We start from the raw sequence: 8,921 nt of genomic DNA, 5'->3' as shown, positions 1-8,921 counted from the left end.
GGAAGCACAAGGGACTGGATGTGCACTTAACTCAGAGTATCCAACTGGCTTCTAGTCTACCCTTGTTCTAAGGTCTTTCTTGAACTGTGAACAAACGGACGTATAGGCCTCTCCGCCTTAAGAGGGTTTACACATATTGGAAGTCTAAGGGACTGGACGTGCACTTAACGCAGAGTATTCAACTGGCTTCCAGTCTGAGCTTGGTCTAAGCTCTTTCCAGAGCTGGGAACACACGACCTCATAGGCCTCTTCACCTTATGAGCATTGATACGTATTGGAAGCCTAAGGGACTGGACGTGCACTTAACTCGGAGTATTCAACTGGCTTCTAGTCTGCCCATGTTCTAAGTTCTTTCCTGAACTGGGAACACACGGCCGCATAGGCCTGTTTGCCGTAAGAGCATTGATACGTATTGGAAGCGTAAGGGACTGGACGTGCACTAAACTCAGGGTATGCAACTAGTTTCTCGTCTGCCCTTGTTCTAAGTTCTTTCCTGATTTGGGAACACGCGGCAGAATAGGCCTCCTCGCAGTAAGAGCCTTTATACATTTTGGAAGCCTACGGCCTTAGCCTGGTTTTACTTAGAGCTCACAACTGCTTGTGGTCCACCTTTCCTCTGCGTTCTTTCTTGAATTGCGAACACACTGCCTCAAATGAGACTTCACCTAAAGAGCGATGATACGTTTTGCCAGTCAAAGGGGCTGGGTGTGCTGTTCACTCAGAGTATACAAGCGGCGTTCAGACCGTCCTTCTTCTCACTTCTTTCCTCAACTGGGAAAACACTGCCAGAATGGGTTTTAGAATTAAGCCGGATTTTACGTTTTGGAAGCAGAAGTGCATTGCCCGGCACTTCACTCACGGTCTCCTACCTGCCTAGAGAACGCCCTTGTTCGAACACCTTTCCTCCACTGGGGAAACCCTGCCGTTTAGGAGTGTTCATCTTCAGTGCGTTTGTAGGTTTGGGAAGCATCAGGGCCTTCACTTGAATTGAACTCAGAGTGTCCAATAGGTTTCTAGTCTGCCCTTGTTCTAAGATCTTTCCTCACCTAGGAACTGGCTGCCACTTATGGGACTTAACCTTAAGAGCGATTATACGTTTTGGCAGCAGAAGGGACAGCGTGCACTTACCTTAGAGGATTCAACTTGCCTTCAGGGCGCCCAGGTTCTAACTTCATTCCATAACGGGGAACAAACTGCCATTTGTGAATCTTCACTTGAAGATCGCGTTTAGGTTTGGGAAGCATAAGCGTCGTTTTGTGCCCTAACTCAGAGTATCCAACAAGATTCCTGTCTGCCCTTGTACTAAGTTCTTTTCGGAACTGGGAACACACGGCCGCATAGGCCTGTTCGCCTGAAGAGCGTTTATAACATTTGGAAGCCTAAGGGATCAGAAGTGCACGTTACTCAGAGTATCCAACTGGCTCCTCGTCTGCCCTGGTTCTAAGGTCTTTCCTGAACTGGGAACACACGGCCGCATAGGCCTGTTCGCCTAAAGAACATTTACACGTATTGGAAGCACAATGGACTGGATGTGCACTTAACTCAGAGTCTCCAACTGGCTTCTAGTCTACTCCTGTTCTAAGTTCTTTCTTGAACTGGGAACAAACGGCCGTATAGGCCTCTTCGCCTTAAGAGGGTTGACACATTTTGGACGTCTAAGGGACTGGACGTGCACTTAACACAGAGTATTCAACTGGCTTCCTGTCTGCCCTTGGTCTAAGCTCTTTCCAGAGCTGGGAACACACGATCGCATAGTCCTCTTCACCTTATGAGCATTGATACGTATTGGAAGCCTAAGGGACTGGACGTGCACTTAACTCGGAGTATTCAACTGGCTTCTAGTCTGCCCTTGTTCTAAGTTCTTTCCTGAACTGGGAACACACGGCCGCATAGGCCTGTTTGCCGTAAGAGCATTGATACGTATTGGAAGCGTAAGGGACTGGACGTGCACTAAACTCAGGGTATGCAACTAGTTTCTCGTCTGCCCTTGTTCTAAGTTCTTTCCTGAATTGGGAACACGCGGCAGAATAGGCCTCCTCGCAGTAAGAGCCTTTATACATTTTGGAAGCCTACGGCCTTAGTCTGGTTTTACTTAGAGCTCACAACTGCTTGTGGTCCACCTTTGCTCTGCGTTCTTTCTTGAATTGCGAACACACTGCCTCAAATGAGACTTCACCTAAAGAGCGATGATACGTTTTGCCAGTCAAAGGGGCTGGGTGTGCTGTTCACTCAGAGTATACAAGCGGCGTTCAGACCGTCCTTCTTCTCACTTCTTTCCTCAACTGGGAAAACACTGCCAGAATGGGTTTTAGAATTAAGCCGGATTTTACGTTTTGGAAGCAGAAGTGCATTGCCCGGCACTTCACTCACGGTCTCCTACCTGCCTAGAGAACGCCCTTGTTCGAACACCTTTCCTCCACTGGGGAAACCCTGCCGTTTAGGAGTGTTCATCTTCAGTGCGTTTGTAGGTTTGGGAAGCATCAGGGCCTTCACTTGAATTGAACTCAGAGTGTCCAATAGGTTTCTAGTCTGCCCTTGTTCTAAGATCTTTCCTCACCTAGGAACTGGCTGCCACTTATGGGACTTAACCTTAAGAGCGATTATACGTTTTGGCAGCAGAAGGGACAGCGTGCACTTACCTTAGAGGATTCAACTTGCCTTCAGGGCGCCCAGGTTCTAACTTCATTCCATAACGGGGAACAAACTGCCATTTGTGAATCTTCACTTGAAGATCGCGTTTAGGTTTGGGAAGCATAAGCGTCGTTGTGTGCCCTAAATCAGAGTATCCAACAAGATTCCGGTCTGCCCTTGTACTAAGTTCTTTTCGGAACTGGGAACACACGGCCGCATAGGCCTGTTCGCCTTAAGAGCGTTTATAACATTTGGAAGCCTAAGGGATCAGAAGTGCACGTAATTCAGAGTATCCAACGGGCTCCTCGTCTGCCCTGGTTCTAAGGTCTTTCCTGAAGTGGGAACACACGGCCGCATAGGCCTGTTCGCCTAAAGAACATTTACAAGTATTGGAAGCACAATGGACTGGATGTGCACTTAACTCAGAGTCTCCAACTGGCTTCTAGTCTACTCTTGTTCTAAGTTCTTTCTTGAACTGGGAACAAACGGCCGTATAGGCCTCTTCACCTTAAGAGGGTTGACACATTTTGGACGTCTAAGGGACTGGACGTGCACTTAACGCAGAGTATTCAACTGGCTTCCTGTCTGCCCTTGGTCTAAGCTCTTTCCAGAGCTGGGAACACACGACCGCATAGGCCTCTTCACCTTATGAGCATTGATACGTATTGGAAGCCTAAGGGACTGGACGTGCACTTAACTCGGAGTATTGAACTGGCTTCTAGTCTGCCCTTGTTCTAAGTTCTTTCCTGAACTGGGAACACACGGCCGCATAGGCCTGTTTGCCGTAAGAGCATTGATACGTATTGGAAGCGTAAGGGACTGGACGTGCACTAAACTCAGGGTATGCAACTAGTTTCTAGTCTGCCCTTGTTCTAAGTTCTTTCCTGAATTGGGAACACGCGGCAGAATAGGCCTACTCGCAGTAAGAGCCTTTATACATTTTGGAAGCCTACGGCCTTAGCCTGGTTTTACTTAGAGCTCACAACTGCTTGTGGTCCACCTTTGCTCTGCGTTCTTTCTTGAATTGCGAACACACTGCCTCAAATGAGACTTCACCTAAAGAGCGATGATACGTTTTGCCAGTCAAAGGGGCTGGGTGTGCTGTTCGCTCAGAGTATACAAGCGGCGTTCAGACCGTCCTTCTTCTCACTTCTTTCCTCAACTGGGAAAACACTGCCAGAATGGGTTTTAGAATTAAGCGGGATTTTACGTTTTGGAAGCAGAAGTGCATTGCCCGGCACTTCACTCACGGTCTCCTACCTGCCTAGAGAACGCCCTTGTTCGAACACCTTTCCTCCACTGGGGAAACCCTGCCGTTTAGGAGTGTTCATCTTCAGTGCGTTTGTAGGTTTGGGAAGCATCAGGGCCTTCACTTGAATTGAACTCAGAGTGTCCAATAGGTTTCTAGTCTGCCCTTGTTCTAAGATCTTTCCTCACCTAGGAACTGTCTGCCACTTACGGGACTTAACCTTAAGAGCGATTATACGTTTTGGCAGCAGAAGAGACAGCGTGCACTTACCTTAGAGTATTCAACTTGCCTTAAGGGCGCCCAGGTTCTAACTTCATTCCATAACGGGGAACAAACTGCCATTTGTGAATCTTCACTTGAAGATCGCGTTTAGGTTTGGGAAGCATAAGCGTCGTTGTGTGCCCTAACTCAGAGTATCCAACAAGATTCCTGTCTGCCCTTGTACTAAGTTCTTTTCGGAACTGGGAACACACGGCCGCATAGGCCTGTTCGCCTGAAGAGCGTTTATAACATTTGGAAGCCTAAGGGATCAGAAGTGCACTTAACTCAGAGTATCCAACTGGCTCCTCGTCTGCCCTGGTTCTAAGGTCTTTCCTGAACTGGGAACACACGGCCGCACAGGCCTGTTCGCCTAAAGAACATTTCTACGTATTGGAAGCACAATGGACTGGATGTGCACTTAACTCAGAGTATCCAACTGGCTTCTAGTCTACCCTTGTTCTAAGTTCTTTCTTGAACTATGAACAAACGGCCGTATAGGCCCCTTCGCCTTAAGAGGGTTTACACATTTTGGACGTCTAAGGGACTGGACGTGCACTTAACGCAGAGTATTCAACTGGCTTCCAGTCTGCCCTTGTTCTAAGCTCTTTCCAGAGCTGGGAACGCACGACCGCATAGGCCTCTTCACCTTATGAGCATTTATACGTATTGGAAGCCTAAGGGACTGGACGTGCACTTAACTCGGAGTATTCAACTGGCTTCTAGTCTGCCCTTGTTCTAAGTTCTTTCCTGAACTGGGAACACAGGGCCGCATAGGCCTGTTTGCCGTAAGAGCATTGATACGTATTGGAAGCGTAAGGGACTGGACGTGCACTAAACACAGGGTATGCAACTAGTTTCTAGTCTGCCCTTGTTCTAAGTTCTTTCCTGAATTGGTAACACGCGGCAGAATAGGCCTCCTCGCAGTAAGAGCCTTTATACATTTTGGAAGCCTACGGCCTTAGCCTGGTTTTACTTAGAGCTCACAACTGCTTGTGGTCCACCTTTGCTCTGCGTTCTTTCTTGAATTGCGAACACACTGCCTCAAATGAGACTTCACCTAAAGAGCGATGATACGTTTTGCCAGTCAAAGGGGCTGGGTGTGCTGTTCACTCAGAGTATACAAGCGGCGTTCAGACCGTCCTTCTTCTCACTTCTTTCCTCAACTGGGAAAACACTGCCAGAATGGGTTTTAGAATTAAGCGGGATTTTACGTTTTGGAAGCAGAAGTGCATTGCCCGGCACTTCACTCACGGTCTCCTACCTGCCTAGAGAACGCCCTTGTTCGAACACCTTTCCTCCACTGGGGAAACCCTGCCGTTTAGGAGTGTTCATCTTCAGTGCGTTTGTAGGTTTGGGAAGCATCAGGGCCTTCACTTGAATTGAACTCAGAGTGTCCAATAGGTTTCTAGTCTGCCCTTGTTCTAAGATCTTTCCTCACCTAGGAACTGTCTGCCACTTACGGGACTTAACCTTAAGAGCGATTATACGTTTTGGCAGCAGAAGGGACAGCGTGCACTTACCTTAGAGTATTCAACTTGCCTTCAGGGCGCCCAGGTTCTAACTTCATTCCATAACGGGGAACAAACTGCCATTTGTGAATCTTCACTTGAAGATCGCGTTTAGGTTTGGGAAGCATAAGCGTCGTTGTGTGCCCTAACTCAGAGTATCCAACAAGATTCCTGTCTGCCCTTGTACTAAGTTCTTTTCGGAACTGGGAACACACGGCCGCATAGGCCTGTTCGCCTGAAGAGCGTTTATAACATTTGGAAGCCTAAGGGATCAGAAGTGCACTTAACTCAGAGTATCCAACTGGCTCCTCGTCTGCCCTGGTTCGAAGGTCTTTCCTGAACTGGGAACACACGGCCGCTTAGGCCTGTTCGCCTAAAGAACATTTCTACGTATTGGAAGCACAATGGACTGGATGTGCACTTAACTCAGAGTCTCCAACTGGCTTCTAGTCTACCCTTGTTCTAAGTTCTTTCTTGAACTGGGAACAAACGGCCGTATAGGCCCCTTCGCCTTAAGAGGGTTTACACATTTTGGACGTCTAAGGGACTGGACGTGCACTTAACGCAGAGTATTCAACTGGCTTCCAGTCTGCCCTTGTTCTAAGCTCTTTCCAGAGCTGGGAACGCACGACCGCATAGGCCTCTTCACCTTATGAGCATTTATACGTATTGGAAGCCTAAGGGACTGGACGTGCACTTAACTCGGAGTATTCAACTGGCTTCTAGTCTGCCCTTGTTCTAAGTTCTTTCCTGAACTGGGAACACAGGGCCGCATAGGCCTGTTTGCCGTAAGAGCATTGATACGTATTGGAAGCGTAAGGGACTGGACGTGCACTAAACTCAGGGTATGCAACTAGTTTCTCGTCTGCCCTTGTTCTAAGTTCTTTCCTGAATTGGGAACACGCGGCAGAATAGGCCTCCTCGCAGTAAGAGCCTTTATACATTTTGGAAGCCTACGGCCTTAGCCTGGTTTTACTTAGAGCTCACAACTGCTTGTGGTCCACCTTTGCTCTGCGTTCTTTCTTGAATTGCGAACACACTGCCTCAAATGAGACTTCACCTAAAGAGCGATGATACGTTTTGCCAGTCAAAGGGGCTGGGTGTGCTGTTCGCTCAGAGTATACAAGCGGCGTTCAGACCGTCCTTCTTCTCACTTCTTTCCTCAACTGGGAAAACACTGCCAGAATGGGTTTTAGAATTAAGCGGGATTTTACGTTTTGGAAGCAGAAGTGCATTGCCCGGCACTTCACTCACGGTCTCCTACCTGCCTAGAGAACGCCCTTGTTCGAACACCTTTCCTCCACTGGGGAAACCCTGCCGTTTAGGAGTGTTCATCTTCAGTGCGTTTGTAGGTTTGGGAAGCATCAGGGCCTTCACTTGAATTGAACTCAGAGTGTCCAATAGGTTTCTAGTCTGCCCTTGTTCTAAGATCTTTCCTCACCTAGGAACTGGCTGCCACTTATGGGACTTAACCTTAAGAGCGATTATACGTTTTGGCAGCAGAAGGGACAGCGTGCACTTACCTTAGAGGATTCAACTTGCCTTCAGGGCGCCCAGGTTCTAACTTCATTCCATAACGGGGAACAAACTGCCATTGTGAATCTTCACTTGAAGATCGCGTTTAGGTTTGGGAAGCATAAGCGTCGTTGAGTGCCCTAAATCAGAGTATCCAACAAGATTCCTGTCTGCCCTTGTACTAAGTTCTTTTCGGAACTGGGAACACACGGCCGCATAGGCCTGTTCGCCTTAAGAGCGTTTATAACATTTGGAGGCCTAAGGGATCAGAAGTGCATGTAATTCAGAGTATCCAACGGGCTCCTCGTCTGCCCTGGTTCTAAGGTCTTTCCTGAAGTGGGAACACACGGCCGCATAGGCCTGTTCGCCTAAAGAACATTTATACGTATTGGAAGCACAAGGGACTGGATGTGCACTTAACTCAGAGTATCCAACTGGCTTCTAGTCTACCCTTGTTCTAAGTTCTTTCTTGAACTGGGAACAAACGGCCGTATAGGCCCCTTCGCCTCAAGAGGGTTTACACATTTTGGACGTCTACGGGACTGGACGTGCACTTAACGCAGAGTATTCAACTGGCTTCCAGTCTGCCCTTGTTCTAAGCTCTTTCCAGAGCTGGGAACGCACGACCACATAGGCCTCTTCACCTTATGAGCATTTATACGTATTGGAAGCCTAAGGGACTGGACGTGCACTTAACTCGGAGTATTCAACTGGCTTCTAGTCTGCCCTTGTTCTAAGTTCTTTCCTGAACTGGGAACACAGGGCCGCATAGGCCTGTTTGCCGTAAGAGCATTGATACGTATTGGAAGCGTAAGGGACTGGACGTGCACTAAACTCAGGGTATGCAACTAGTTTCTCGTCTGCCCTTGTTCTAAGTTCTTTCCTGAATTGGGAACACGCGGCAGAATAGGCCTCCTCGCAGTAAGAGCCTTTATACATTTTGGAAGCCTACGGCCTTAGCCTGGTTTTACTTAGAGCTCACAACTGCTTGTGGTCCACCTTTGCTCTGCGTTCTTTCTTGAATTGCGAACACACTGCCTCAAATGAGACTTCACCTAAAGAGCGATGATACGTTTTGCCAGTCAAAGGGGCTGGGTGTGCTGTTCACTCAGAGTATACAAGCGGCGTTCAGACCGTCCTTCTTCTCACTTCTTTCCTCAACTGGGAAAACACTGCCAGAATGGGTTTTAGAATTAAGCGGGATTTTACGTTTTGGAAGCAGAAGTGCATTGCCCGGCACTTCACTCACGGTCTCCTACCTGCCTAGAGAACGCCCTTGTTCGAACACATTTCCTCCACTGGGGAAACCCTGCCGTTTAGGAATGTTCATCTTCAGTGCGTTTGTAGGTTTGGGAAGCATCAGGGCCTTCACTTGAATTGAACTCAGAGTGTCCAATAGGTTTCTAGTCTGCCCTTGTTCTAAGATCTTTCCTCACCTCGGAACTGGCTGCCACTTTTGGGACTTAACCTTAAGAGCGATTATACGTTTTGGCAGCAGAAGGGACAGCGTGCACTTACCTTAGAGGATTCAACTTGCCTTCAGGGCGCCCAGGTTCTAACTTCATTCCATAACGGGGAACAAACTGCCATTTGTGAATCTTCACTTGAAGATCGCGTTTAGGTTTGGGAAGCATAAGCGTCGTTGTGTGCCCTAACTCAGAGTATCCAACAAGATTCCTGTCTGCCCTTGTACTAAGTTCTTTTCGGAACTGGGAACACACGGCCGCATAGGCCTGTTCGCCTGAAGAGCGTTTATA

This window comes from Meles meles, chromosome 6 (assembly GCF_922984935.1).
Source record: "Meles meles chromosome 6, mMelMel3.1 paternal haplotype, whole genome shotgun sequence".
In the NCBI taxonomy this organism is placed as follows: Eukaryota; Metazoa; Chordata; class Mammalia; order Carnivora; family Mustelidae; genus Meles; species Meles meles.
The sequence above is the reverse complement of the archived record's forward strand: the minus strand, read 5'-3'. Positions refer to the sequence as shown.